We start from the raw sequence: 22338 nt of genomic DNA, 5'->3' as shown, positions 1-22338 counted from the left end.
GTTGGCCGTCCGACTGCGGTCTGGGGTGTGGGGCCTCCCTGCTGCTGCGGAGTCGGGGTGGTCTGCCTCTCCCCACCGCAGGGAAAAGGGTAACACCACCTGGGTCTGGGTGCAATTCCCCCCTCCAGGGGCAAGGGTACCTAGACCCGGTTTGTAGAGTACGCTTGGGGAGTGTGATTGTGTGTACACACAATCACACACAATCTCTTTATGTCTGTCTCCACGTTGGTTGAGTATGGAGTGAGTGCACATGAGAGCATGAGGGTGGGAATGGATGTTTGTGTCTGTGTGTGCCTGTATGTCTGTGTCTATATGTCAGGTTGGGTATCAGACGCCACCTCTCTGGGGACACCTCAGGCCCTCCAAGGTTTGGAGGCCTATCTCCACCCACCACCACTTCCCCTGCCGGTGGCGGACTCCCTCAGGTGTCGGTGTGTTGGTGGTTCTTTGTGTCTGGGGGTGGGCGTCCGGGTACACACCGGCTCACTCCTTGGCGGCCGCTTGTCGGGGCCTGGGGCTCGCTCGGGCCCCTTTGGAGGTGGGGTGCCCCCGGCCTCTCGGCCTGGGGCTCGGTCACTCAGGCGCAGCTGGGGGCCGGCGGAGCTCACGGGCACGTCACTGCAACTCCCCCTGACTTCTGCTCCGCGGCTGCTGGGCGAGCCCTCATCTGGGACTCTCCTCAGCTCTTACTGGAACAGTGGCGCGGCTGCCCCTCTGTTGGTCTTCCATGGTCTCTTGTGTTCTGGGGGCCTCTGGATGTCTGGAGTTTTGATCTCCTCCATACCCGCTTCACACCCTGGAGGACGGGGCTGTGGCCCCCCCACACTCCCTAGCAGATCATTACATGGAGAAACCTTTGGAATGCAAGCATGCTGATCCACACAGGTATGCACACATGGGTATTCACAGACGCGGACTAAAGCTTTCTTGGCTGCTGCCTCAAAGCACACTGTGCGCTGTCTATCTTGCGTGCTGCACAATATCGTTTATTATTTAGTAAATATTGATATCTATGACTAGCTAGTTTATTGTGATGGTGCTTTGTTTTCTCTATTATTATGTTGCTCTTTGTTGTTTGCTGTCTCCTCTGTTTGTTTTTTTTGTTTGTTTTTTTTTTTTCTCCATACAGGTGATCCAGGAGTTCTTTTTTTTTTTTCTCTCTCTTCCCCCCCCTTCTCACCGTCTCTTCTCCCCTTTGGTTTTCTTTCTTTCTCTCCCCCTCTTTCTCTCATTCATTCCCCCTGTCCTATTTATTAAAAAAAAAAAAAAAATGACAAAGGATGAACTGAAGCTCTGCCATCACGTAATGTCGCATACTGCTGTTTCTGATGTCATTTAGAAAAAAAAAAAAAAAAAAAAAATAGACGATTTTTGGTTTGGGAGCATGTTGGGAGCCTCTAGAACACTTTAGAAGGCTCAGAAAAAGGAGGACCTCAAAAATGTCCTCATTTTTCTGAGCGTCCTCATTTTGTGAGTGTGTTATCATAAAATTGTCCTAAGATGTCATGAAAACAAGTACACACACACACACACACACACAGTGATGAGACGCAGGTTATGCATCCATATGAATGTTTCCGTGTTCCTCTTTATATTTTCCATCAGTACACACACGTCATGACATTGCTCAGTCAATCAGCTGCACAATATACACAATATAGAGTTTAAATGTAAATTAAAAATATAAAAATGTAAAAAGCATTGGTCAACAGAAAGCTTGTTTGAACAGTAAAGTTTTTAACTGCTTTTTAAAAGATTCCACAGAGTCAACCAAACGTAGTTGTAGAGGTAGACTTTTCCACAGCATTGGTGCCACAGACCCCTTTCGTCTTCAGACGTGTTCTGGGAGAAACAAACAAACTCTTAGTCTGTGAGCGGAGACGGCGAGCAGTAGTGTATTTTGTGAGAAGCTTGGATAAATAATCTGGGGCTTGGCCATTTAGTGCGCTGTACGTTAAAACAATAATTTTAAAACGAATTCTAAAATCTATTGGGAGCCAATGTAAAGAACATAAAATAGGAGTGATGTGAGCTCGCTTGCTAGAGCAAGTTAGTAGTCTGGCTGCTGCGTTTTGTATAGCTTGGAGGCGAGAAAGTGATGATTTATCCAAGCTGGTAAACAGGGAATTATAATAATCTAAACGCGATGACACAAATGCATGGACAATTTTTTCCAGTTCAGCTAAGGAGACCATATGTTGCAGTTTAGAAATATTCCTTAAATGAAAGAAACAGGAACAAGACAGAGATTTTACGTGTATATGACTAGTTAGGAGTGAGAACGTGTTGATGTAGCATGTAGTGGAGGTGGAACTCCTTTCTAAAGCTTTTCTAACATCAGCTACAATCAACAAACAACAACAAAACAAACTGGATGAGCAGGATTCCAGTGAACTTACTGTGATCATGGGTAATGCTGCAAACCTTTATCACATTTTCACAGAAAAGAAACTAAATATATATCCTCCTTTAAAAAACACACACAATGAAACACAGACATACTTATTTATGATAAGATCCACAGAGAGAGAGCCAAGCACGCACACAACATAGCATTGATGAGAAAAGAGTAAGAATATACAATCACAGGTTTACATAAGTACACAGTTGCGACTGAGGCCCTGATCAAATGTTCAAATAAACTGATCATAAAGTCTGTGTCTCTGTTTTATTTCAGGGAGTGCTGAGGAGGGTCTAACATGAAGTCACAGTCGTGCTCTCTGGACAAGATGTGGCTCATTTTCTCACATTTGTACAGCTTTTGGGATGTCAGAGTGCTGCACTCATCAATGCATTTGACTTCATCAACTTCAACTTCATCTTCAGGTGTGTGTGAGAAACCAACTCACCATAAACTGTTGAACTGCATGCCAGTGAAACAGAGACATTTTTGTTATTTGTGTGTGTCAGAGAAGATGAATGTTTCAGCGCTTCTCTTTACATTTCCCTTAAATACACAACTTTGTGTGTGTTTGTGACACTGACTCAACTGTCATCCCCTTTTCTCCTGTACAGCTAGTGCACATCTATAAAGGAGAATCAGAAAAATAAAACTTTTTTTTCTTAATGTGTCACTTACTCTCTATGGTACAGATCTGGGTCCACTCTGCAGTCATTCGACCCTCCAGTACTAACTAGAGATGGCACGATACCATGTCCGAGACGATACTGATATCATAAATTTGGATACCGATATGAATCCGATATAGTGTTTTTTCAATCAATAAAACAGTTTATTTAAAATCTTGCTGCTTTTTGTATAAAAAAAATGGTAAATGGCCTGTATTTGTATAGCGCTTTACTATGGACCACAAAGCGTTTTACACTACATTTTGTCATCCACCCATTCACACACACATTCACACACTGGTGATGGCAGCTACATTGTAGCCACAGCCACCCTGGGGCGCACTGACAAAGGCGAGGCTGCCGGACACTGGTGCCACCGGGCCCTCTGACCACCACCAGTAGGCAACGGGTGAAGTGTCTTGCCCAACGACACAACGACCGAGACTGTTGGAGCCGGGACTCGAACCAGCAACCTGCTCAATCAACGTAATCAACTTTAATTTAATGCATGTATAAAAAATTGAACCGAAATCGATTATATTCCTACAATAATTAAATAGATTCAAAATCTTTCTACAACAGAACTGCAGACTGCACAGATGGCACCTTCCCAAAGGAAAAAGTACTACAGCTTACTAGGGTATATTAGACTTAATATACAGTAATGGATTTCTATACATTTTACATCAGATTAAAACTTTGGTTGTAAGATTCAGATAACTATTTATTAAAAGCTAGACATTTTAAATGAAAATAAGAAAGAAAGATATTTCTTTGTGCCCCCCTTTCCCTGTTGATGCCCCACCTGCCCCCCTGGCAAAACTTTGCTAGACAAACTTGCTTTAGTTCTTGGGATAACTTTCTGGGAGATGAAATATTGGTTTGGTAGCGAGGCTCCAAATGCTCAACCCGACTGCCGACAGGTCTCGCACGCCACAGCTGCTCTATCACGTGAGGCATACTGCTAAGGTTATGAGCTGAGTTACGCTATGGGATATTTAATGGATCGGATTACATTTTTTATTTCTCTCCGATATCCGATCCAGTAATTTAGGTCAGTATCGAACCGATACCGATACGTAATATCGGATCGGTCCATACCTAGTATTACCACGGGAGATTCAACCTGTTCGGACTCTCTCATTGGTAAGTGTGCAGGACTGTACCAGCTGTAGTTGATGGTTTTCCTTCGAGCAATTCTTTAATGTTTCCTTTTCATCAGCAATGAAGTTTTGTTGATGGTTTTCATTTGCTTTAGCAGCTTTGCCAGAAGTTAAATCTTTATTGAAATCCAGTTTTAGGTTTTTATCTGCATTGACTTTTCTCCCCTGAAGGTTCAGTTAGTTTGATGGAGTCCATAAAAGGTTTAAAGGCACTTACTGGGATTTCTAAAATATACAGATTTTACGAATTATAGACAAAATTTATATACAGTATAATTATGATCATTTACAGTATAATTGATTGCTTTATTTATTATTTATTCATGTATTGAAATATAAGAAGCAGAACAGTGGAGGCAATCAAAACACTCGCTCACAGAGAAAGAAGGATGAGGGCTTTTACTGGATGTGACTGAACTGTTCAAAAAAAGAAATGGATCAAGAACACAAGAAGCATGATGGAGAAATCATGTCTGCTGTGGCTGCTCATAGGAACTCTGTAATGGTCCTCTCTCTCTTGTTTCTCTATATCAAACATCCGGTTTGCGTAGGAGGTAAACAAGACAGCTGTTTCCTCCTTTCTCTGCTTGAACCCCATCAGTCTGTGTCCTGGAAGTTACTGCTTTTCTCTATTGTTTTGTTAAATGTCAAACTTTGAGGTAATCTGGATGTCGTTTCTCTTTAGCTCTGACCTGTCCTCTGTACTGGGTGCAAGCCAGCACCAGCAAGGTGTTCCTAAGTAGGGCTGGGTTTCGTCACTGATTTCTAGAATCGATTCAATTCCAATTCACAAGTTCCCGAATCGATTCAATCTAGGATTCAATTCAATTCGATTTGATTTGAATCAGGAAAATTTTGCCTCAGACAGTCAGAAATATTATAATTCAGACACATTCAGTACATTTCTATATTTTTATATCTATAAATAGAAATCTGACACTTGCAAGACTTCAGCAAAGGTGTATAAGCATCACAGCAGATGCCTTTGTGTCAAAGAGGATAAAACAGAGAAAAACATGAAGGTGATTTTCCTGGCCTGGGATTTTGTAAAAATATTCTGCAGTAGATCAAAAACGAAAGAAAACCATTAATCAACATATGAACATTACCTGATGCTGCTGAAGTGAAGCAGAGCAAAGTTACAAAGGTTTTATTAGAGACACAGCTGAGCGTTTGCAATTTTGCATAATTTTAAAAAGTTAAAATTTGTTGAGAAGCCCATTGAACAGCAGAAATGGGGCTTTTTTTGGAAGTAAGTAAAAGGAAAAAAAACAGTGTCTGACAGAGCTGTAAACAACTTGTGCGTAACAAGCAAGTGAATAATGCAGAAAACAGATTTTTAGACGGGAAACTGTTCTTGGAGTATACACAGAGAGAGAGAGAGAGAGAGAGAGAGAGAAAGCTGTGCATGAAGTGATTTTTACCGTGGTGGAAGCAAAACAGCGAAACTAAGGGAATTCATGACGATGTTTATGTGAAGTGTAGTTTGGATCTTCTTTTGCTGTTGGTTCAGTCAATATTGTTTGGAGAGAGATCAAACCTGCAGCTTCATAATCACAAGAAGAGCGTAAACACAAAGCGCGGACCCGCCGACGGATCAGAATCAGTGAGTTTTCAGCCATGACCGTGTCATCGGGTGAGAAAGACGACATCTCACTGACCCATCGGCAAACATGCAACCTCCACACAGAAAGACCCCGGCCTGATGTTGGAATTGAACTCAGGACCTTCTTGCTGTGCAGCAACAGTGCTAACCACAGTGCTGCCTTGGTTACAAAACATGTTCACTAAAATTAAAAAGCAATTGTTGAAGAGATAAAATGGTCCTTTCTCGTTTTTATAAATATGATTTTTAACTTACAGTTATTATGCATTTCTTGTATAAAATAAAAAAGATAAAATGTGAGTTACTGCTAATTGTTGTATGTTTATGTAATAACAAATCCCATTCACATTTAAACACTGAATTTAGGCTTGGACATTATATTTAACACTTAGTGTGGAGTTGTCATGTTTTCCCTGACAATTCTCTCTGGACACTCCAGCTTCCTCCTACAGTCCAAAGACACACATGTTACTCCTAAAGTGGCTGCATATCTGTGTACGTGTGCTGACCCTGTAACAGACCTGTGACCTATCCAGGATGTATCCTGCTTTTCACACATCAAAGTTGGGATAGGTTGATAGGTAGCGTTGGCTGAGGAAATCCAAATCATGTGACGTCACCCTGAGATGCTTCTGAGAAACAAACTCACTAATAAGCTGTTGAACTGCATGCCAGTCAAACAGATACGTTTACTGTGTTTGTGTTTCAGAGATGATGAAAGTTTCCGCGTTCCTCTTTACATTTTCCATTAGTACACACCCATCCTGACATTCCTCCTGTCAGTCAGCTCTCTGGGTGGAAGAGAACAAAACACATAAATAAATGTTTAAGACAGGAGCTACTTAAACTGTTAATGTTCCTTTATTTGTTTTGCACACAGGTTTATCATTAAAAATCTTACCAACAATGACATAAACTACTTATCTTTATAATCTTTATAGAGAAATAAATAAAGTTGAAATTCGTATGTATTTCTTATGCCCAGCAGCAAAGCCAGACTGTGACTTTAGGCCTGTCTTCTTACAATTACTTGTGTGTGTGTGTGTGTTCTGAGTTTTCATCAGAGCCAGAGGTCAGCTACTCTTCACTGAAGTTTTCCACCAGTCCCACCACATTACACAATATGACACACATTAGCTGGTTCAGTGTTTAAATGCTGTAGGCCACAAATGATGCATTTTTCTGATTATTACAGATACAAACACTTTTTATCCCCTCCTTGAATCGCCACCTTATCGTGGTGGAGGGGTTTGTGTGTCCCAGGGATCCCAGGGGCTATGTTGTCTGGGGGCTTTTGCCCCCTGGTAGGGTCTCCCATGGCAAATTGGTCCTGGGTGAGGGACCCGACAAAGGCAAGGCAAGTTTATTTGTATAGCACAATTCAACAACAAGGTGATTCAAAGTGCTTTACAGAGACATTAGAAACAAAAACAAATAAAAAGCATGATTTAAAATTGATTAAAACAAGCAAATAAACTAACTAACTAATTAACAAACAAACAAACAAACAAAACAGTATATAAAATCAAAACAGATAAAATCAGAACAGTAGATAAAATCAGTAGTTAAATGTAAGTTTTGAAATTTAAGCTTAAAAGTGTGGATTTGGTGCTTTATTCAAATGCAGCTGAGAACAGGTGAGTCTTCAACCTGGATTTAAATAAACTGAGTGTTTCAGCTGATCTGAGGCTTTCTGGGAGTTTGTTCCAGATATAAGGAGCATAAAAGCTGAATGCAGCTTCTCCGTGTCTGGTTCTGACTCTGGGAACTGATAAAAGACCGGATCCAGATGACCTGAGGGATCTGGAAGGTTCATACTGGGTCAGGAGGTCATTGATGTATTTTGGTCCTAAACCATTCAGAGCTTTATAGACCAGCATCAGAACTTTAAAGTCTATCCTCTGACGGACAGGCAGCCAGTGTAAAGACCTCAGAGCTGGACTGATGTGGTCCACTTTTTTGGTCTTAGTGAGGACTCGAGCAGCAGAGTTCTGAATGAGCTGTAGTTGTCTGACTGATTTTTTAGGTAGACCTGTAAAGATGCTGTTACAGTAATCAAGCCTACTAAAGATGAATGCATGGACTAGTTTTTCCAGGTCCTGTTTAGACATCAGATCTTTTATCCTTGAAATATTCTTGAGGTGATAGTATGCTGACTTTGTTATTGTCTTAATGTGTTTTTCTAAGTTTAGGTCTGCATCCATCACTACACCCAAATTTCTCGCCTGGTTTGTGGTTTTTAGATGTATAGATTGAAGTTCTCTGGTGACCTGTAATCGTTTTTCTTTGGCGCCAAAGACTATTACCTCAGTTTTGTTTTTGTTTAGCTGGAGAAAATTGTGGCACAACCAGTCATTGATTTCCTCAATGCATTTACCAAGAGCCTGCACAGGGCCTTGGTCTCCTGGTGACATTGTGATATATATTTGTGTGTCATCTGCATAGCTGTGATAGTTTATTTTGTTGTTGTTTATAATCTGTGCCAGTGGGAGCATGTAGATGTTAAATAGAAGGGGTCCCAAGATGGGACCTTGGGGAACTCCACATGTGATACTTGTCTGCTCAGATGTGAAGTTACCTATTGATACAAAGTATTTCCTGTTTTCTAAGTATGTTTTGAACCAGTTTAGTACAGTTCCTGAAAGACCTGTCCAGTTCTCCAGTCGTTTGAGTAATATGTTGTGGTCAACTGTATCAAATGCTGCACTGAGATCCAGTAAAACTAGGACTGACATTTTTCCACTGTCTGTATTCAGACATATGTCATTAAACACTTTGGTCAGAGCGGTTTCAGTGCTGTGGTTCTGTCTAAAACCTGACTGGAAGGCATCGTAGCAATTATTCTGTTTTAAGTAATTGAGCTGTTGAGAAACTGCTTTTTCAATGATCTTACTTAAAAATGGGAGATTTGAGATCGGCCTGTAGTTGTTCATTTGTGTCTTGTCAAGATTGTCCTTTTTCAGTATAGGTTTAATTACAGCAGTTTTTAGTGATTCTGGAAACACACCTGATAATAAAGAAAAGTTGACGATCTGTAACATGTCTGACTCTAAAGTCTTTGAGACCTTTTTGAAAAAACTTGTTGGCAGGACATCTAAACAGCAGGAGTAGGAGTTCAGTTGACCTAAGATGTCCTCCAGGTCTTTGCTGTTAATAGGTTTAAACTGTTTCATGGTGTTTAAACAGTTTTTTGGTGGACACAGTACATATCCTGGATCTGCTGTTGATGTACCAATAGCTTGTCTAATTTTTTGGATTTTTTCTGTGAAGAATTTGGCAAAGTCATTGCAGGCCATGGTCGAATGAAGTTCAGCTGCCACTGACACAGGAGGGTTTGTTAGCCTGTCAACTGTAGAAAATAAGACCCGAGCATTATGGCTGTTTTTAGTGATGATGTCAGAGAAGTAGGACCTCCTTGCACTCCTCAGTTGTAAATTATAATTGTGAAGTTTCTCTTTATAAATGTCATAATGAACCTGGAGGTTTGTTTTTCTCCATCTGCGCTCAGCTTTCCTACACTCTCTTTTTTCATTTTTGTGGAGGTTTGCTGTTTGTGGAGTTTCTCCATGGAGACTTTTTCCTTCCAGAGATAACCTTCACCTTAATGGGAGCAATAGTGTCCATTACATTTAACATGTTAGCATTGAAGCTATTGACGAGCTCATTGACTGACCCTCTGGACAGGTCAGGTGTTAATGGGAAGACCTGGTTAAAAATTGCACTACTGTGTTCAGTTATACACCGTTTTGTGATCACTGTTGTTGATATATTTGTGTGGGCTGAGATTTTACTTTCAAAGAAAACACAGTAATGATCAGACATGCCCACATCAGACACAGTAACCTTTGAAATGCTCAGGCCTTTGGAGATCAGTAGGTCAAGAGTGTGTCCTCTATTATGTGTGGCCTCTGTTACATGTTGAGTCAGCCCAAAGTTGCCCAGAATGTTACTCAGGTCTTTAGTCCCTTTGTCCTGAGGGTTGTCCACATGGATGTTAAAATCCCCAACAATAATTACACAGTCAAAATCAACACAGATCACAGACAGCAGTTCACTGAGGTCATTAAAAAAGTCTGTGCAGTATTTGGGAGACCTGTAAACATTAAGAAACACAACTTTGGATGGGGCCTTCAGCTGTAAAGCCACATATTCAAAAGACTGAAAACTTCCAGGAGATAGCTGCTTACATTGAAATGATTCATTAAATAAGACAGCAACCCCCCCTCCTCTCCTGCTCACCCTGGCCTCACTGATAAAACTGTAGTTAGGAGGGGTCGTCTCGATGAGAACAGCTCCACTGTTACTTTGGTCCAACCAAGTTTCAGTTAAAAACATAAAATCAAGGCTGTGCTCAGTGATTAAATCATTAATTAAAATTGTTTTCCCAGCTAAAGATCTAACATTTAATAAAGCCAACTTAAGTGTTTTAGAGGTATTACTTGTCCCCTCGTGTTTGGGAGCAGTCTGTGGCACACAAGGTATGTTTACTATGTTTAAAGATCTTTTAGAGTGCATCTCTCTGTGTTTTGACCAGGCCACATGTCTCCTTCTGTCACTTAAAAGTACAGAGATTTTAAAACCTTCTAGTAAACAGGGTCCCAGCTTCTCCTGGGAAAAGTCACCACTGCCATAATCCTCACAGCCCGGACCCTTCACACATCACACATCAGACTGCGGAGACAGAGCATGAAGATGGTAAGGAGGAACTAAGGGGGGTGAGGCTGGGCAATGTGACTTCGATTGCTCTGTTGAGGGTGGGGCTCGATGGCGAACCTTTGGCCGCTCTGGTGGGGGGTTTATGGGGGACAAAAAGGGATTGGGACGGGGGGTAGATCTGAGCCCAGCATTGACCCGCTCCATCATCTCCTCAGTGAATTTCAGGTGTGGGGAGGAGGGAGAAAGGGAGGGGGAGGAGGGTGATGGCCTGTCAGGGGTTTTGGGGACTGGGGAAGGTCGTGGTCCCTTGTCCTGGTCGTTGGTGTTGTTGAGAGAGTTGGAGACAAATGGGGACCCCTCTTCTTGCCTTAGATGTCTCTCCTTTCTGAGGCTCTTCCTCAGATGCCTTAGGTGTCTCTCCTTTCTGAGGCTCTTCCCGGGTGGGGGCAAATGGAGCTCCTCCTCAAGGTTTCTGCTGGGCTTTGTCTGTTCTTGGAGTACTGTTTGTTCCTCTTTATGAGATAACTCCTCGTTTATCTCAGCCTTGGCACCAAGCACAGATGGATGACGTATGGAATAAAACAAGTTGGAGGTGAACAGTTTCACCCCTGACTTGTTAAAATTAAATCCATTTGCTTTAAACAGATGCCTGCGTTCCCAAAAAATATTAAAGTTGTCGATAAAATGCACTGAGTGGTCGGCACATGCTGATATAAGCCATTTATTCAGTGTAAACAACCTGCTGAATCTCTCGTCTCCTCCTCTGACCGGCGGTACAGGTCCACTGATGAATACAGCTGCATTCAGAGAGTTTACAGTATTTAATAATCCAGTAAAGTCCCGTTTCAGAACCTCCGACTGTTGTTTGGACACATCGTTTGACCCTGTATGCAGAACAATGTTTGTCACAGTTGGATATTCATCTGCAATTTGAAGAATTCTCTCCTTCAGGTTGTTGACCATATCCTTAGGAAAGCAGAGGACTTTAGTGTTCTTACCGCACATCCTTTGTACATCCTTTACGGCAGAGTCACCCACAATCAGAGTTTCAGGCCTAGCCTTTAGCTTTCCCTGTGGCCTTTCACTTTTCAACAGATTTTCAGACCTTACTTCGCTGCTTTTAGATGGATGGTTGTCCGATATAGATCCAGGGTCCTTTGATAGTGGAGCAAATCTGTTCTGCAGTTTCACATTCAGTTGTTTTGGAGGTTTGCTGTTATTCTTCCTATTCACGGTTGTCCAGTCCCGTTTCCTCCCGTATACAGGGGTAGAAGAGCTTCTCTGTCTCGTAGGAAGTGAAGGCCAGTCGGTTTCAGAGATTTCAGCTCGCTGTGCCCTGCCTGTGGTACGTCCTCCCGCTTCCAGGAGACATGATTTATGTCTTGGTTTTGCACCAAGACAGTCCAAGGGGGGATTATCACTTGAGGATTTATAATAATGCACAGAGTCTACTTTCTTGGTCATGTTATCTGTGCTCCTTAGCTGTGTACTAGCTTGCTCATCGCCATTGTTTTGAATCAAAGGCAAGGTTGTTTCATTTCCACACAGTCCATTTACCTCCACGTTTACTTCTAAGCGATGAATTTTTGTCTCCAGTACTGCAATCTTCTGCAGGAGGCTGTGGTAGTTATCTGTGGAGAGGGAAGGCATCTTGTTGCTAGTTAGCCTAGCGGTTAGCCCCTTTCCAGGCTATTGAGGCTGTTCGGTGCCCAGACGCTGTAATCAGGCTTCAGCTGTGTCTAGGCCACAGACACACGGAGCGCTGAGGATAAGGTAACTATAAAAATGTTGCTGTTTCTGTTAAGAACACTTTAGTCCTAATGATCTATAAGTGTCCAGAAGCTATCGCAGGTAAACTCATAAGGAAAAAAGGGAAAAAAATCAGCATAAAAATCAATAAAAGAAGCAAAGAGCAAAGAGATGAAGCGTCCACACTCACAAAAGGGGAGGAGCAAGAAAAGAGCGATTCTGAAGACCCTTATGAAAAGCACATCGAGGGAACAGTTTACCCTGCCCTGGATAGGGTTACCGGGGCCCCGCCCTGGAGCCAGGCCCGGGGAGGGTGCCTGAGGGCGAGCGTCTGGTGGCTGGGCCTTAGTCCATGGGGCCCGGCCGGGCACAGCCCGAAGAGGAGACATGAGCCCATCCTCCCGCAGGAGGCGCCATAGGGGTCGGGTGCATTGTGTGCCGGGTGGCGGCCAGGAGCGAAGGCCCTGGCGGACTGACCCCCGGCTGCCAAGACTGGCAATAGGGACATGGAATGTCACCTCTCTGGTGGGGAAGGAGCCTGAGTTAGTGCGTGAGGTTGAGAGGTATCGGCTAGATATAGTCGGGCTCACCTCTACTCAGGTGCTCCACCTGGAGACTCTGTTGGCCTGCTGGGAGACTTCAATGCGCACATGGGTAACGACAGCGAGACCTGGAGGGGCGTGATTGGGAGGAACGGCCTCCCTGATCTGAACCCGAGCGGTGCTTTGTTATTGGACTTCTGTGCTAACCACAGTTTGGCCATAATGAACACCTTGTTCGAACATAAGAGTGTCCATAAGTGCACGTGACACCAGGACGCTCTAGGCCGTAGGTCGATGATCGATTTTGTAATCGTATCACCAGACCTGCGACCATATGTTCTGGACACTCGGGTAAAGAGAGGGGCTGAGCTGTCAACTGATCACCACCTGGTGGTGAGTTGGATCAGATGGCGGGGGAGGACGCTGGACAGACCTGGTGCACCTAAACGGGTAGTGAGGGTGTGCTGGGAACGTCTAGCAGAGGCCCCAGTCCGCGAGATCTTCAACGCACACCTCTGGCACAGCTTCAACAGCATTCCGAGGGAGACTGGGGACATTGAGTCCAAATGCACCATGTTCAGCGTCTCCATTGCCGAAGCTGCTACATTGAGCTGCGGCCGCAGGGTGGTTGGTGCCTGCCGTGGTGGTAATCCCCGAACCAAATGGTGGACACCAGAGGTGAAGGGAGCCACCAGGCTGAAGAAGGAGTCCTGTCGGGCTTGGTTAGCCTGTGGGACTCCGGAGGCAGCCGACAGGTATCGACAGGCCAAGCGGAATGCGGCTCGGGCAGTGGCTGAAGCAAAAACTCGGGTGTGGGAGGAGTTCGGAGAGGCCATGGAAAAAGATTTTCGGACTGCCTCGAAGAGATTCTGGCAAACCGTCAGGTGTCTCAGGAGGGGAAAGCGGTGCTCTACCTGCACTGTGTATAGTGCTGGCGGAGCGCTGTTGACGTCGACTGAGAAAATTGTCAGGCAGTGGAAGGAATACTTCGAGGACCTCCTTAATCCCACTGACACATCTTCCGAGGAGGAAGCAGAGTCTGGGGATGAGGGGAATGACCCGCCAATTTCCGGGGGCGAGGTCACTGAGGCAGTTAAACAACTCCTTGGTGGCAGAGCCCCTGGTGTTGATGAGGTCCGCCCCGAGTTCCTGAAGGCTCTGGATGTTGTAGGGCTGTCCTGATTGACACGCCTCTACAATGTTGCGTGGAGATCAGGGGCAGTACCCCTGGACTGGCAGATCGGGGTGGTGGTCCCCATCTTTAAGAGGGGAGACCGGAGGGTGTGTTTCAACTACAGGGGGAACACACCCTGTAGGGGGACGCTGCAACGGTCCGTCGTGGTGAAAAGGGAGCTGAGTGTAAAAGCGAAGCTCTTAATTTACCGGTCGATCTACGTCCCTACCCTCACCTATGGCCACGAGCTGTGGGTAGTGACCGAAAGAACGAGATCGCGGATACAAGCGGCAGAAATGAGCTTCCTCCGAAGGGTGGCTGCCTCTCCCTTAGAGATAGGGTGAGAAGTTCCAGGAGGGGCTCAGAGTAGAGCAGCTGCTGCTCCACATCGAAAGGAGCCAGCTGAGGTGGTTCGGGCATCTGACAAGAATGCCCCCTGGGCGCCACCTGGGTGAGGTGTTCCAGGCATGTCCCACCGGGAGGAGGCCCCGGGGCAGACCCAGGACATGCTGGAGAGATTATATCTCTCGGCTGGCCTGGGAACGCCTTGGTGTTCCCCCGGATAAGCTGGAGGAGGTGGCTGGGGAGAGGGAGGTCTGGGCCTCTTTGCTTAGGCTGCTGCCCCCGCAACCCGGCCCCGGATCAAGCGGATGAAGATGGATGGATGGATAAAGTTCTCTTAATTAAGTCTTTAAGATTTAAGATATTTAAGGTGAAGTAGCTGTTGTAATCCCCACTTTCTGAATGGGTGTTTAAGATGTTATATTATACACATGTGTGCACAGAATAAGGGACATGGTGCTGCAGAGATTGCTGTTGCTTAGTGTTTAGCACTCCCACCTCACAGTCAACAGGTTTTGGGGTTTGAATCTATCGAGCCTTTCAATGTGGAGTTTACATGTTCTCCCTGTGTGGACACTCCAGCTTCCTCCCACAGTCCAAAGGCACACGTGTTAACCGTTCATCCTAAAGTAGCTGTATATCTGTGAATGTGTGCTGACCCTGCAACAGACCTATGACCTTTCCAGGATGTTTCCTGCTTTTCACACTATCACAGCTGGGAAACGATGATAAGTAGCGTTGGCTGATTAAATCCAAATTATATGATGTCACCTTCAGGTGCTTCTGAGAAACAAACTTACTAATAAGCTGTTGAACTCCTGTCAGTCAGCTCTCTGGGTTTATCAACCACAGATGTGTTGTTTATAACAAAACTCTTAATGTTTGTTTGCTTGTTTTGTACACAGGTTTATCTTAAAAAATTCTAATCCCAATGGCATTAACTGTTTAATGAAATAAATCATGTAATGTAAAAAATAAATAAATCACATTTTTTGCTCACGGTAGCTATACCTGAGCTCATGAGCAAGTGAGCTAATTATGTCGGTCAAAGTCAAATGTATGAAAACAAATTGACAAAAACATTCCTGATGCCACTCAATCCACACATGCTCTTATCTCACAGGCTGTGATCCACTGAAATAAACTGAAGCTGTCTCCTTCTCTCTGATGCTTCATATTAAGGTCTGATGCTGGTTTTATTAAGTGCCTGAAACGGGCAGAAATATGTGGGGCCTTGTTCAAAACATCTGGGATGAAGAGTCAGTGAAGACAAACATGATGGAGCTCAGTCAGAGAAAACAGTTTCCAACTGCAAAATAAAAATAAATAAATCAACTGAGAAAAATTTACAATTACAGAATTGACATATTTAACATTTTATTAGTCGTTCCACAAAAGCACTGTGAGTTTGCCTTTGTTTGTAAGTACTGAGCTCAGTTCTGTCGCACTTTTCCAAACAAACATCCCAGTTAAGTTAACGAAGTGAACACAGACCTGAAAGACTTTAGTTGCATGTTTCATTCATGATAGAGCGCTGTGCAAGTCTAATGTCATTAAAGTTTACTCAGAAAAAGTGAAACAGGTGATTCATTGTCCAGAGAAAAATGATGCAAAGAGGAAATATTTAGAGGTAGGCAGGATGATGACAGCGATGCTAATCAGGTGTTGAAAAACAAAAACATGTCATTGCAGCTCAGAAACCTCTCAGAAACTAGCTCATCAAAAAAACCTGCTGAACTGCATTTCAGTCAAATAAAGCATGTTTTTAGTCCGTGCACGTGTGTCAGAGGTGATGAATGTTTCCACATTCAGAGATTCCTCCTGTCAGTCAACTGGTAAGTAAAGGCAAGTAAAGTCCATGTTGTTGATCAGAGCAGCCTCACAGGGTTAAAATCAGACCTTTCAGTTTTGAACACTTTCAATTTGTTGAGCTTTTTTATCGTAAAAAAACTGTTTGTTTGTTTTTCTCCAGTTTTAACAAGGAAAACCTGCAGCATTTTTCTGTTAATCCAAGAGAGACATGTAGACATCGTTATGTAACCAGAAGATTCAAAATCACTGAATAAATGCTAGAAACTTTCTAACTGACAGACAGACTGCTGTGAATGTTGCTCTCACTCTGAACTGATAATAGCCTGAAAATGCACCGTGCACACATATAAAAACCAAAGAACGGAGGAAAAAAATTAATGGGAACATAATTCATGCCACACAAAAAACATAAAGGCACACACTGGAGAATAAAGCGCTCGAAAGCAGTGCAGAAGTCTGACCTTAGAGTTCATCTGTGACCTGAGTGATGAGGATTATTCAGAGCATGGCTCACAGGTGAGAAGAGTTTAAAAACTGTAGTTTGTACACAGGTTTAACTTGAAAAGTGTTGATCTCAATGACATAAACTGTTTAAATAAAACACCACACATGTCACCCATCTAACTGTGGATCTGTGGCTCATTCAAGGCAGTGTGAAGAACATGATTAAAAACAAAGAAAAACTATTCTGATGTTACTCAGACAGATTTGTGATCCACTAAAATAAACAGGAATATTTAAATGGAACTGAGTCTGGTCCACCACCTCCACACTTGAAATTTTAAACATTTTAAATTGTCTTTTTAAGACATGTTTATTAATTATTCAGCAGGTTTATTTTGATCAAATGATGATTTTTTTTCATCTGTCTCAGAAATTTAAAATAGAGAAAAAGAAGAGAAAGGGTTAATTAACAAAAACCAATCAGTCAATCATTCATTAAAAAAGTAAATGAGAGAATAAATAAATACATGAATAAAAACAATATTATCTTATTTTTAACATTCAGAATCTGCCTTCAGACAATGTTCTTTAGATTCTTAAAGGTTGAATCATGAGTTTGTTTTGAGTAGAAAAAGATTCTGCAGATACTTTCTGTTTCTGTTCTTTGTGGAAAAACAGGAACAGCAGCTCTGAGCAGGACATTTGTGGAGGTAAAAGTGAAAATCTGATCAGCTGTTTTCTCTCACACAGCCTCACTAGGAACCACAAAACTCTAAATTCAACTTAATTTGAGTCCCTTTGTTACAGACTTTAGTCCAAGAAGATCAGTACCGTCAATTTGATTTTAATGAATATTAACATCACGTGTTCTACAGACAGGATAACTGATGTAAAACGTTATTTGTGGATGTTTTTATGTCAGATTTGTTCATATTTAAAAATCAGCTTGAGCATGAAAGTGGTCGAGTGTTTTTCACCTCTCCAGAGCACCAGCTCAAAAGGGGTCATAGGTTTTCTCCATTTTCTTTGTACTATTTTTGAATCGTTACCTTACAGTATAAAGCACCTTGAGGCAAGCAGTGTTGTGATTTGATGGCTATATCAATACAATTGCATTATTTTAAATCATGTCAACAGGCCAACATCAGACCACTGACATTTCTAGTATCTATACAAATAGAAATATTAGAGCTCAGTGTGTATTTATATTGACTGGTTGTCAGTGATGCTTTCTTTCTAACAGTGTGGAGTTTTTAGACAGAAAGTTGCAGCACACTCTCTGGATATGCAGGGTCAGTTACTACTTTATAAGTGTATTAATGACATGGCACTGACCTTAATATCCACTGTCAGGAAAGCTGGACATAGAAGGAAGACACAGATGGGGGAAAGGTGAATGGAAAAGTGGGATGAGGAAGTTGGACCCGGCGTTAGGGAAAGAGGAGAAGAAAAGAAAGGGAGATAGAGGATGGAAGAATGTGGACCTGGGCCGAGAGAAGGAGGACAAAGGACAGGGAAAGGAGAACGGGGAAAGCTAATGGGAACATCGGGGATAGGGACAGGGGGACAGGAAAGGTGGACAGAGAAGTGAGACAGGAATGTGGGAAAATAAATGAGAAAGTTGGAGATGGGAGGATGGGTATAGGGAAAGGTGGACCCGGGATGAGGGAAGAAGGACAGAGAACAGGGGAGGGAGATGGAGATGTCGGAAGAGGAAAAGTGAGTGAGAAGGGAAACTGGGGGCGAGAATGAAGGAGGAAGGAACCTGGATGAGAAAAGAGGACAGAGAATCAGCCAGTTCTCAGTCCCGAGGCGTTCCTTAGGTACGCGAAAGGTGACATCCGGCGTTCCTATCCTGGGTTCTGGCTGAGACCTAACCCTAACCTTATCCCAAACTAAAACCTTATCCCTAGCCATAAGCACCACTTTAATGACATTCGAAAGTTTTTTCTAAAGCGCTTTGTGGAAAATAAATATACATGTGTAGATAAATGTTTTCATGTCTATCGGCATCCTGGAGAGGCTGTCTGCATCCACATTTTCCTTACCGGGCCGATATTTAATTGTTAAGTGGAAATCTGCCAGTTCTGCTACCCATCGACACCCTGATGCATTCAGTTTGGCAGTGGACAGCACATAGGTATTGGATTGGATTATTCTACATGGTGAAGAATCCATCCTCGACACAGTCAACAAGATTCACAGGGAAATTCCTCAATCCACTAGACAGACAGATCGCAATGAATTCACCACTCAGGTATGTTGCAGGTCTTTTGTGGTTCTATGTTTATGTGTTTCATTGTGTGTAAAAGGGCTATGGAAATAACAATTTATCTTATTTCTTAGGTGTTTTCAACCTCTGCTGCCACGCTGACGGCGTATGCGGCCAAACGGAAGAAGACAGTCTATATTCTGAGCAGCATGCACAGCGTGGTTCAGACTGATAACACTACCAAAAGGAAGCCAAACACTGTCACCCTTTACAACAAAACAAAGTGTGGCGTGGATGTGATGGACCAGATGGTTCGGGAGTACACTGTCCGCAAAGGAACACGGCGCTGGCCAGTTGCCGTGTTTTATAACATGATTGACATGGCAGCACTGAATGCACATGTGCTGTATCAAGCATGCACCGGGACGAAGGAAAGACGGGTGGACTTCCTGGTGGAGCTTGCAAGAGAGTTGGCTCACTCTCATGTAGCTGCGAAGAAGGCAAGAAAAGAACAGTTGCTTTGGACACAACCCTCCACACCTAGTCCTGGAAAAAGAGCCATGTGTCAGGTCAAACACAAATGCAAGAACAATCATGCCACTGTGCGATGTGTTCACTGCTACAGATACACATGTGGTAAATGCAGACTACAGATACCATGGCAGTGCCAGGATTGTGAGTGATTGCTGAAAATGTTGAAATGTACTCACTCACTTTTTATTATTATTTGTAAATATGTGTACAAATGGTTGGTTTTTTGTACTGTTTTTATCAATAAATCTCAGCAACAAAGGACCTACACCCATGTGTGTTGATTTCTCCCTAAGATGGCAAACTGAAACACTCCAAGTTGGTGACTTTTGGAGATTTATTTCCCTGGATGATTGAGAATGCATCAAGATGAAACACAAAAGAAAGTTCACAGCTTTTAGCAGCTCCAGCACCCCCTCATCCACACACCCCCACTCCCCTCCCTCCAGAATTCCCAGGTAACAACCTAATATACATATGAATGACTAGCCAATTTAGCTTCCACTTGGCTGAAGCTAAAGCTTAGCTAAAAGCCATTTGGCTGCTCTCCGGGTTTTAAAGGTAGAAAGGTAGAAGCCTGGGACTCCTAGTGTTAAGTATTGTATGAGCACCCTGAGAGCAAAGTGCTCTAATGGGGTGATTTGGTACTATATGGTCTTTAAGATAAGATGGGACGTGATTATTTAGGATTATTTAGCCAAGCCTTTCTAATTTTGTTATCATTTCTAAACGTTATCATCTGCAACTCTACCAGGGCTACGTCATCATTACATCTGTCTCCCTCTCATTCCCACAGGTATTCTATAATTCTACTGTACATAGTTGCTCCCTACACTCACTACAGTTCACACTGAAATGTAATGAAATGTGCACACTATAAATAGATTCAGTTACCGCTGGGATAATGAATAATTATACCTAACTTAATGAATGTCTTTTTAGTTAAATAGCTGACTTGTTTTTACCCATGAGAGTTTGGTGAACTGTCCCTGTGCCCTATGACAGCTGGGCAGGCTCCAGCCTCATTATAACCCTGATTTCGATAAGCAGAATAAACTGGATGGATGAATCCTTTTCTTTTTTTTCTTTCATTCTCTTTTCAGCTGCTTTTGCATATTTTTCTGACTTTGATCAATATTTACATTCATTTTCATATTCAAAACCAAGGCAGCTACAAGAGAGCCTTTGTTGAGCTGGGTAATTCATTTTCACTTGCAACAGAAAAATCACACAGAAGAGGGACTATTTGGGAAATGTAAGTCAAGTTTAACATGATTTGTATTTGACCTGAAATACAATCTAAAATCCAATTATGAGGCCCTGCGACAGACTGGCGACCTGTCCAGGGTGTAGCCCGCCTCTCGCCCTATGACAGCTGGGATAGGCTCCAGCACCCCCCCCCCCCCCCCCCCCCCGCGACCCTGAAAAGGATAAGCGGAAGTGAATGGATGGATGGATGAATGGAATCCAATTATGATGACACTTTGTCATTTTGTCAGATTTAGCAAATAAAATGATTTGCCATCATAATTAGAGTCATAATGTAATATCTAAAAATCCAGAAATGTTTGGCTAAAATGAAGTGAGTCTTTCAGATATTCAAGTAAAAATTCTACAGTACTACACTCATTCACCTTTTTTATACATGCACACACATACACATATATTACTTTAGGAATTTTTTGTTGACTTCACATTAGAAATGTTTTAGCTAGCAGAACAAAGATGCAGGAGAATCTGTTTCTGCTCATTCTGATGGGTAAGTGGATGATCTTATCAATCATACAGCAGTACTGTTAGCTTAAAGCAATAAGAGTGATTCTGGACTGATGCACCTGTTAAATGGCAGTAATGGTGAAATAATTGTCTTCGGAGCCTTATATAAACGAGAGGAACAGTGTAAGTGATTTTCTTTTTGCATTTTTATATTATAGAGCAAGGCCAAAGTTTACTTACTTTTACCTTACTTTTTAGACAAAAATGTCAGCAGTTTTTAGGTGTGTCTGCATGTTTGTGCTAAATGATAACAAAAAGGTTAGTGTAATTAAACAGGTGCTTTTGTGACAGTGATGTTGGGGGAGCTGGAGGCTGGCCCCGTTTGAAGTCTTTAACTCATTTTATTGATTTTATCTAAAAAAAAAAGAAAAAATAATCACAATCAGGGTGAAAGTCACGCATGCTCCAGCTCCATGTGAGGCAGCTTTACCAGAGCAAGACTCTGAGAGAGACAGGTGCATCTTCACACAGAAACCAGTCTGGACCAAATGACAAAACGCTGAATTGACCATTTGAGCCCCGACCAAGGACTCCACCCTGAATATCAGTGAAGCCATTTAAAATAGAGATGGCCCTACCCTTTAACAATGAGGAAACTTATGACACTTGTAGTAAATAAGAGAGCTAAACATTAAACACTGGCCAGTGAGACTGTGAGGGACGGTTTTTAACCTGACCAGTGAGCCAACTTTAAGTCCTTCTGAGTGAATCACACAGAGGTTTAGAAATCAACCAAGGTAGCTTTGCAAATTTTGGAGAGAGAAAAAAACACAACTCCTGACCAGCTTTTCTGCACCTGTTTATCATCACCTTGTACCAGCAGTGATCAGTGTTGCTGTGGCCCAAACATCACTCTGTAAGAGATTTTTTGATAAGCTGACAAAGAGCCTTTTTTTACCGCCACTAAAGAAGACTCTGCATTTGGATCTGATCCAGCACACCTCAGGAAAGCAGCGACACATAAAAGACTGTGACTTACAAGAAGCGGTCGACATTTGATGACAGATCTTAGATAATCGTGACGTACTGTATTTGAGAGTGTGTAAGTGCTCTAAAATTGTATATTATGCTTTTAAAATGTGAAATGTGATGTGATTTTAAGCACCAAAGAACATGATTTTTAGAAAAATGTTATTCTTATGTTTTGAACGTATGTGTGATTAAAAAAATAATAATCTATCACTATTGTATGCCTTATAGAAAAAGTGTTAATTGTATGTATTTGTAATCATGTATCTTTGATAAATAAAATAACAACAGTC

The 22338-nt window shown here is 42.6% G+C and overlaps 1 long non-coding RNA gene across 1 annotated transcript; it reads left to right on the top strand.

Annotated features, from left to right (window-relative positions):
- Positions 1-1573: 1573 nt before the first annotated feature.
- LOC145425452 (uncharacterized) lies at positions 1574-3243 on the top strand. Its single transcript, XR_013906139.1, has 2 exons — positions 1574-2826; positions 3094-3243. It is a non-coding gene; the product is annotated as an uncharacterized LOC145425452 (long non-coding RNA).
- The last annotated feature ends 19095 nt before the right edge of the window (positions 3244-22338 follow it).

This window comes from Astatotilapia calliptera, chromosome 3 (genome assembly GCF_964374335.1).
Source record: "Astatotilapia calliptera chromosome 3, fAstCal68.1, whole genome shotgun sequence".
Taxonomy (NCBI): Eukaryota; Metazoa; Chordata; class Actinopteri; order Cichliformes; family Cichlidae; genus Astatotilapia; species Astatotilapia calliptera.
The sequence above is the reverse complement of the archived record's forward strand: the minus strand, read 5'-3'. Positions and strand labels throughout refer to the sequence as shown.